Consider the following 9,408-nt stretch of genomic DNA (forward strand, 5'->3'; position numbering starts at 1 on the left):
GTGTTACAATACACATCTTTCCTCCCCATGCCTGCCTGTCACCATGGGTTTTTCTTGTTTTGTTTTCTTCAGAATGGCCCAACACCCAAACACTGGGCCATTGTCCTTCCCAAAGTCTGGGGGCAGCCTCTGATAACCGAAGTGATGTCTTGATAATCCAAGATGCCCATGGAAGTCTGCTCTCCAAGTGATAACAGAGCAAATTAGACTTCAAACGACTGCAAGCAAGCTGTAAGCGTGTTACCTTATAGAGGAGTAAAGATTAAACCATGCCAGGTGGTGGTGCCGTGTGTCTTTGATCATAGCACTTGGGAGGCAGAGGTCAGCCTGGTCTACAGAGCAAGTTCCAGGGCAGCCAGGGCGGTTACACAGGGAAACCCTGTCTTAACAAACAAATCAAATCATTCTTCATGTCCCAGTGTTTTCTGAATATAAAGATGGCATGGATGCTGGAGACGGCTCAGCAGCTAAGCGTGCCTCCTGGTCTTCTAAACCAGAAGACTCAAGTTCGATTCCTGGCGTCTGTGTTGTGCATCTCACAACTGCATTGTCACTCCAGCTCCTGGAGATCTGACAGGGGATGACACCCTTATCTGGCCTCCTAGCGGGGGGGGGGGGGGAGGGAGGGGACAGGAGGGTTGGGAGGTATGGGGAAACCAGTACATTAAAACTTTCAGGCTTACATTTATGGGACGTACAGTAGACACGTGAGAGGACCAGATTGTCTACATGACTACTATTGTGCACCTCTGTAGTAGTAGGCATAACCAGGTCACTCAAGAACCTATTTTATATCTTGTAAACACTGGAGCATAATCGGTATTTTGGCCATCACCAGACCTTATGTGTTAGGTCAGTCAGACCTGAGGATTGGAGTTGAAACTCTGAGGGGTCAGCAGGAGCAAGGGGCCTCTCCCAACTGCTGAGCCAGAGCTCTCCCTCTGTCTCTCTTGAAAGTATTTTCTCATTTCTCCCTCCATGCTTGTTTCATTACCACCCTTTTCATTTCCCGTGCCTGCTGTCAAGCACATCTCTTCAAAAGCAAGCGAGCTGCCCTTCACAGTGGACACATACCCCTGCTCAAAAGCTCTTGGGTGTCACCTCCGGAAATAGACTCGATAGAGCAATGATCTCAGGAAACCAGGGGAACCAGGAACGAAATGAAGTGAAGTTCAACACCATCACAGGAAACAGAGGGAGGCGTCTGGGTCAACACCCAAGTTTTCACATTGAGAGTCAGGAGAAAGAGCCATGGTTGATTGTTTGTATTTCTGGAATTCCTGATGAAATCTAATCTCCTCTATTGTCCTCAGAAGCAGGAGACAGAGCCTGATGCAGCCTGAGTTCTTTCCAGAAACTTCTATTCGGGTGAAGCCATGGTCTTCACTCTGTACCACAGAAAAGAGATTTAGGACAAGTCCTCATGAAGCACAGCCGGAGTTAGTTATGAAAAGATGATCTTATGGTTATGGTTGTTTTGTTGTCATTTGGAGACAGGACCTCAAGTAGCTCAGGCTGGCCTCGAACTTGATACATAGTCAAAGATGGTCTCAAACTTCTGATCTTCCTGCCTCTATCCCCAAAGTGCTAGAAGTACTCGATGTGCCCAGTGATGTAATGAAATGTACTGATACAGGGTCACATGCTGACGTGGAGCGTGAGAGATGGGTGTAAGAGGACCACTGTGCATGTGCCCGGGTGGATACGGTGTTCTTAAAGGAGAGTCCCAGCTACCAGGTTTGAGGGAGTTGCTTTAAAGGGCCAAGTGTAAAGGGAATTATGAATTGAGAGAAGAGATAGAGAATTCCAAGAATTGTCTGCTTTTTTTTTTCTAGAATAGGCTCACTACTCCCCTTTTTCTGTTCTTATATGAGGTTTCCTGGCTGTGTCACAGTGCCAGACAGATAGTTGCCTGATGGGAGAAGGCAGCTGTACAAAGTTAGGGATGTGGAGGTACCAGGGTAAGGAAGCACAGCATGGTCAACGGTCATCTGGGCCAGCCATGCTAGTTCCAGCCTGTTTGGAGGTTGTCCTGTATAACACAGCTCCACTTTACCCAGCCTCTATCTGCCCTGTGGTCTCCTCGTTCCCCGTGGTTGTCCAGCCTACCTGAGTGTGAGCAAGGCCTCTAGGAGGTAGTCAGGTCACCTGGGCTCTAAGACGTGATAAAAAGCTGTGTTAGACCCCTGTCTGGCCCTTCTGCCATGTGAGAACACACAGAAGATGCCTGTTTTGGAATTTTGGAACAGAGAGGACAGCCTTCAGCAGACACAGAATTGCTCACACCTTAACATTGGACCTCCTGGCCCCTAGAAGTGTGGAAAATACATCTCCGTTGCTTATAAACTAAGAGTAGCTCACAGCATACTGCCATCGAATCCCAGACTGAGACAGAGCACACAAACCTCAACCCCTCACTGCCTTGTGCTCACACCTACTGGGCAAGACTGGGGACTGGCCCTGGGTCTCAGTTACCCTCACAGCAGGCCTCAGGAAATTTCCAGAAGGATCAGAATCATAGACTTCGCCTCCTAAGGGCTACACACAAGAAAGTGCTTTTGTCTAAGCCAATCACACATCCCCACGACTCCGTGCATTTTCTCCCATGAATCACAGGGCTTACAAGCAAGGATAATGGAGGACCATTCTGGCATAGCACAGGCTCACTTGGGCAACCCTCTTTATACACCCCTCTTACCACCACCCCCATTCCCTTCATAAAGAAAGAGAACCCCAATGAAAAGACAGCCCATCTCTCTCCATCTGAATTTGAAATCTCTTTTCTTTCCTTGCCAGTCTGTCTTCAAAGTGCCCGGTTCACAGTCACAAGCAACGGAACCAGCTCTTGGCTAATTGTAGAGACAATTAGCCATTTGTTACTTGTATTAATGAGCCAAGTGGGTAATTGTTTCTGGCTGGAGCCACCAGGGGCACAATCGGTGGTCTGCATTCCTAATTTCTGGTTAAATCTCTTACCTCCTGGCTGGGTAGAAAGCTGGCCTGTGGCTTTTAGAATCCTACTGCTAAGAGCATTTAGGTATATCAGGACCAGAAAACAGAGTTTTACATTTCACCCTCCTCACGCGCTCCAGTTGATGAGAAAGGTGTTCCTTTCAGTTTCCTGTAAGACAGCCGAGATGGTACAAGGAACAAGGGACACATTCTTTCTCTACATCCCAGAGAAAGCACAAAACCATAGCCACTCTGCACGCGCGCACAGCCACCCAGATGGCCATCTCAGATCTGTACTCCCCAGGGCAGGCATCTCTTCTGACCACTGACCTCCTCTTCTCTATCTCTGGCATCTGGGAGCTGCAGAAGCTCTCCCCCAAATTCACCTTCACCACTATCGGATGGGCGGCCAGCCACCGTACTTGCTGTTCCGGCCTGCCAAGCCTGCTCGGAAAGCACCTCCCATCTCCCTCTCCCTCAGGCCCAAGCTCTAGTTACTCCCTGTTCTGCGTTCAGATAGGGCTGGTGATACTTTCTACAAAGCTAGAGGGCAGCCCTGATAGCCAGCTGGAGAGGGAATTACCTACCACTTACAGCACCTCTGTGTGAGGTGTGCAATTAACGCAGGTGTAGATAGAGCAAGCAGTTGAGAAAAAAAGCCCTTGATGCAAGCGCACTGATATTTCTGATAAAATTTTGCTAAAACGTAAGACATTTTGCACCTTCCCCACAAACAAAAGCAATTCCGAGACCTTCTTTCCCAAGGAGCTAAATAATTCCATTATAGACAAAAAATCTTTCTGTTGTTGGGTTTTATTGCTCTTTACTTCTTGGGGAGGAGGCTACCACCCAGCTCCTAAATAAACCACACATGGAGACTTATTCTTACTTATGAATGTCCGGCCTTAGCTTGGCTCATTTCTAGCCAGCTTTTCTTTTCTTTTTTTTTTTTAAATTTATTTATTTATTATGTATACAATATTCTGTCTGTGTGTATGTCTGCAGGCCAGAAGAGGGCACCAGACCTCATTACAGATGGTTGTGAGCCACCATGTGGTTGCTGGGAATTGAACTCAGGACCTTTGGAAGAGCAGGCAATGCTCTTAACCACTGAGCCATCTCTCCAGCCCCTAGCCAGCTTTTCTTAAATTATTCTGTCTACCTTTTGCCTCTGGGCTTTTACCTTTCTCTATCTCTGTATATCTTCTCTTTCCTTCTTAGTTCGTGACTGTTCGTGTTGTTGGACGACTGCCCCCGACTCTGGCATCTTATCATCTTCTCCCAGATTTCCCCTCCTATTTATTCTCTCTGCCTGCCAGCCCCACCCATCCTTTCTCCTGCCTACCTATTGACTCTTCAGCTCTTCATTAGACCAATCAGGTGTTTTAGACAGGCACTGTAACACAGCTTCACAGAGCAACAAAAAAATGCAACGCATCTTTGCATCATTAAAACAAACGCTCCACAGCATAAATAAATATAACACATCTTAAAATAATATCCCACAACATCTATCTGTGAGCAATTTTGGATCACTGAATTACTGGAGCTGGAAGACCCAGCAATGTATATGTATACGTGTGTGTGTGTGTGTGTGTGTGTGTGTGTGTGTGTGTGTAAGGGGGGGCGAGCAAGTATATACACATTTGACGTCAGGGTGGCAGATACACAAAACCTATCATTTGCCTATGACTCCTCTTGCCTTTGTAACATCACTTTGTTGGTATAACATCATCTGGCTTCTCGCCTCACCTGCTTGAATGTTATGGGTTAGTAAAAAGTGCTGCATCCCCAACGTTTTACATGGGTTAGTTGTTCAGTCTGTGAACCACTTTCCAGTGTATTCATGTTGTAATGGCTTTCAGAAGACACACAGGCCCTGGTGTATCATCCTCTTGTCTTATGTAGCTCTCAGGGAACCCTTAAATACCAGTACCCACCTTCTCAAGGTTATTTTTTTAAATATTTATTTATTTATTTGTTATGTATACAATAGTCTATCTGTGTGTATGCCTGCAGGCCAGAAGAAGGTATCAGACCTTATTACAGATGGTTGTGAGCCACCATGTGGTTGCTGGGAATTGAACTCAGGACCTTTGGAAGAGCAGGCAATGCTCTTAACCACTGAGCCATCTCTCCAGCCCCCTTCTCAAGGTTATTTGCCTAAGAGCATGCATTAAGTAGGCAATGGGCACAAATTTGAGCGAGGGCAAGTGGCACAAATTCAGAACTCCATTCTTCACCCCAACATCTGTGGGCCTTGTCATCAGGCATCAGTCCTACAAGCATGGGAGAAAGACAGACAAGGGACTCACGCACTCTGGAACCTGGTTCAGTCCCCATCACTAAGCGCTGAGGATGCCACTGAGACAAGGTCCACAGACAAGATTAGAGAACTGTGCCGTCGTAGTCAGGGTGACTGTTGCTGTGAAGAACCCCATGACTAAAGCATCTTGGGGAGGAAAGGGTATGACTTACACTTCCATACCACTGTTCATCACTGAAGATGTCAGGACAGGAACTCATGCAAGGCAGGAACCTGGAGGCAGGAACCTGGAGGCAGGAACCTGGAGGCAGGAACCTGGAGGCAGGAGCTGATGCAGTGCCCATGGAAAACCGCTGCTTACTGGCTTGCCCATCAGGGACCACTCAGCCTGCTTTCTTATAGAAGCCAGGACCACCAACTCAGGAACGGTACCACCCACAATGGGCTGGGCCCTCCCCATCAATCACGAAGCAATGCCTTACAGCTGGATCTTATGGAGGCGTTTTCTCAATTGAGGGTCTGTCCTTTTGGATAACTCTAGCTCGTGTCAAGGTGACATAAAACTAGCCAGCACAGACTTAGAGTCAAAACTTGGTTGCTGGCCTCTTTGTGACATAGTCACAGAATCTCAGTGTGAATCGGGAGGAGGGCACAAGCCCCACTTCTAGCTGAGGAGCCTTTGGTAGTACAGAGTTTCAGAGAGAGTGAGACAGAGACAGAGAGACAGAGAGAGGTAGAGGGGGGGACAGAGAAACAGAGAGAGAGAGAGAGAAAGAGAGAGAGAGAGAGGTGTGGCGTCTGGTAGGCTGACTAACCTCCAGCGGAAGGTCACATATCCAAGAGTATAGATAGGACAGCATAAACTGGACTTGATGGGCTTACAAAAAAAAAAAAAAAAGAAAAAGAAAAAAGAACCAATAGGAGAAAGGGCAGGGATCTTTGAGTTGGGGCAGAGGATGAAATGATCAAAGCACATGGTAAGGGATTCTCAAAGGAATAACGGGAAGTGAAGAAAAGCAGAACCATAAGAACATGCTCTCCTGTTCTTCTCAGGCCTTAGCAGCCTACAAGCTGAAAGACCCTCGACGAGGACCTTTTTTGGGAGGAGACCTCCCCAACGCCAAGGAACAGGCCGAGACCGCACGGATGCAAATCGCAAGAGGTTTATTGAGTAGACACAGGTACCTGCGGCGGCAAGATCTCTCGGAAGACTTGCGCACCTGCCAACTGGAGGGCAGGCTTCTTATAGGGGAGAGCAAAAGCAAGCTTACAGAAGCAAAAGCGTGGTTATCGGAATGAGGCGGGGGCATGAATGGTTTCCTCTCTCAGCATGGATGCCTGGCAACAGTCATCCTGTTCCTATCTTATAGCTAATCTGCTTTGTTGATGTCCTATCTTATTGACATCTTGCCTTGCAGTCTTCCTATCTCTATCTCATAGATATCCTGCTCTCACAGGCACATGGGATGTTCTTATGGGAGCAAGCTGGCTGCTGATCCGGAGAATTTTTTTAAAAGCAAACAGGACATTCCCCCAGGAGCATGCTAGCTGCAGGTTTTGTGGAGGGGGGCCTGTAGGGTCTTTCAAAGCGAGAGATCCTTGGGTAAAAGTAAGACTATCGACACTGTGTGTAGGGGTAGGGGTGTCTCACGCTGTAGCCTGGGCTAGCCTCAAAGTTGTAATCCCTTCAACTGTCTGTCTGCCTAGGATTTCTGGACACGGACACACACACACACACACACACACACACACACACACACACACACTTGGAGGGGTGCTAAGACCCTTGGATGTGACTCTTTCGCAGGAAGCCCATATCCCATCCCATCCTTCGATGTGCACGGCCATCCTTTTCTTAACTCTTCACCACCCCCAGCCTACACTGAAGTCTGCATTAAAATGACTTTGCTTCAACTTTGATTCATCTTGAGGTTCTTTTCTTCAGTGTTGTCAAGAACCCTGGCTTTGCTCAACCTGTGGTTTCTGAGAGCACAACTGACTGCGTTCAGCTTCCTGCTGCCTTTGACCTTAACAGCAGCCTCCCCTTCCATCCTGCTTCTTTCCTAAGCACCTGTGAATCTGTGGGCTGCTTCTGCCTCAGACACATAAGGAGAGCGAAGCTTCACCAGTTGAGGTTCCTCCTTACACAGCTTTGGAGGCTGAAAGAGGATCGCTTCGCTGACTCTTTCCTCCTCTGTCTCCCTTTCCCTTCCTGGCCATTGCATGACTCCTTCTGGAGGAATTGGGAGAAGAGGGAACCAACCAGTCTCTACATCCTCAAGCCCCAACCCTAGAGAGGGGAACCCATATACTACTGAGTGTCAGGATCACCTTTGAGATCTTCTCAAACTTGCCTTCTCTCCATGGGCCCCAAGCAGCCATCATAGAGCCCTTCAATCAGATTTGGGGGAGGCCATTGTTTCAGACAGAACTCTGGCTGCAGGCCTACAAAGACTAAAACCAAAATGGAGTCACTCATGTCAAAGCTTCATGCCAATCAACCTATCTACGCATGCAAAGAGATGGCAGCCAAACAGCACATGCCAGTTTTTGCTAGTGTGCTCAGACACTCACCCCTGAGGACTTGGGTCTTGTGAGGAGGCAGCCAGAACCATCTGATGTTAATTAATACTACTCAAACAATGATACCAAAACCAGCCTGTTAGTTCAACCCTTTCAGATCCAGATTTGGGGTACCACCAGAACCACAGATTACTAATAAAACCAAATTCGACCTTCAAGCTAAATCCACTGGAATGTTAGCATCTGACAGAGTAGGATTATCCCGTCCTTACAGAGAAACAAAGGCCAGCTGTTCTGTCCAGCGGCTAATTCTGATCTTATCTACACCAGCCCTTCTCTGAAGCCTCCAGTAGGTGTGGTCTCTGCAGATAGGTGGTTCTATGCCAAGGCAATGATTCTCTACTTGGGAGAAGAAGAGGGATAACAGATTTGGGACATACTCAGATTGCAAAAAGTTATTTGATGTTTGTCTGAAACCGAGGCTTACCAGAGAGCCTGGATTTTTACAGGCAGCCCAAAGACAGAGGCAGATGAAGGTGATTTTACCAGAGAGCCTGAATTTTTACAGGCAGCCCAAAGACAGAGGCAGATGAAGGTGATTTCATTGCAAGGATCTGACTTACATCAGGTTTCACCAGAACTCAGTCAAGTCACATTTTCCCCAACTGCAGTTGTTGGGGAAAGCGTTTCTTTCAGATCTTTGAATTTTTCACAGCTACCAGGGACCAGGGAAGTGTTAGAGATACTGGGAGATAAGGGGTTCACTACGAGAAAAAGATGAGGCTGCAGTAGCCCAGGATGGTTTAGAGGGACAGAGAAATGGCAGTTTGCAAACGTGGTTCATAGCATACAAAGAGAGGAAAAGGTACAATGCCCAGGAAATGTCCCATGAGGCCAGGCTAGACCAAAAGGATGGGACGCAATCAAGGAGCAGCTGGCCCCTATTATGACTTTAACTCTCTAGTACCTGGTTCTGCTAGGCTTTGGTTTCAGCTCCTGAGCTGAAAAACGACAAACCATCCAGCCTAGGAATATAGACGTTACGTAAATGTTTAACATGGCTACATTAACTGAATACAAGAACATGCCTGCTTAGTAGACAGAACGGTTTAGGTCTCTCACTAAACCCAGAGCTAGGCTGGCAGCTGGCAGACACCAGGCAGCCTCCTATCTCCACCCCACAGGGCACTGGGATTACAGCTGAGCATGTGCGCCCATCCCTGCCTCTTTACGTGGGTGCTAGGGATTCAAACTCAGGTCCTTAAGCTTGGGCAGCAAGTGCTCTTACCCACTGAGCAATTTCAACTAACAATATTTTCAATTTAGAAGGGTTTCTAGGAATGTAACCCCATGGTAAATCCAGAAACGTCTGGATTAAATGAATCCGCACACTTTCTTTCTATTATGGGCCCAGGTTGATACACCCAGGTTGATTCACCTTCGCCCAGCCAGGTTGAGTTCACCCAAGTTTTGTTGTTATAACACACTCCAGTGTAGGCTACAGACCTTGTGTCATACTCTGTTGAGAGCTGACTTTTCCCACAGATTCCAGATACACTAGAAAGCAGCTGTCATTCTCTTAGGCTTCTTGAAAACATGAAATACTGTGTTCTATTCCCACTGCTATGAGTCGGGTAGCCACAGGCTTGCATTTATGCAACAATACA

The sequence above is a fragment of the Microtus oregoni genome, unplaced genomic scaffold (genome assembly GCF_018167655.1).
Source record: "Microtus oregoni isolate MIOR12 unplaced genomic scaffold, Mior012 000004F_ref0000308, whole genome shotgun sequence".
In the NCBI taxonomy this organism is placed as follows: Eukaryota; Metazoa; Chordata; class Mammalia; order Rodentia; family Cricetidae; genus Microtus; species Microtus oregoni.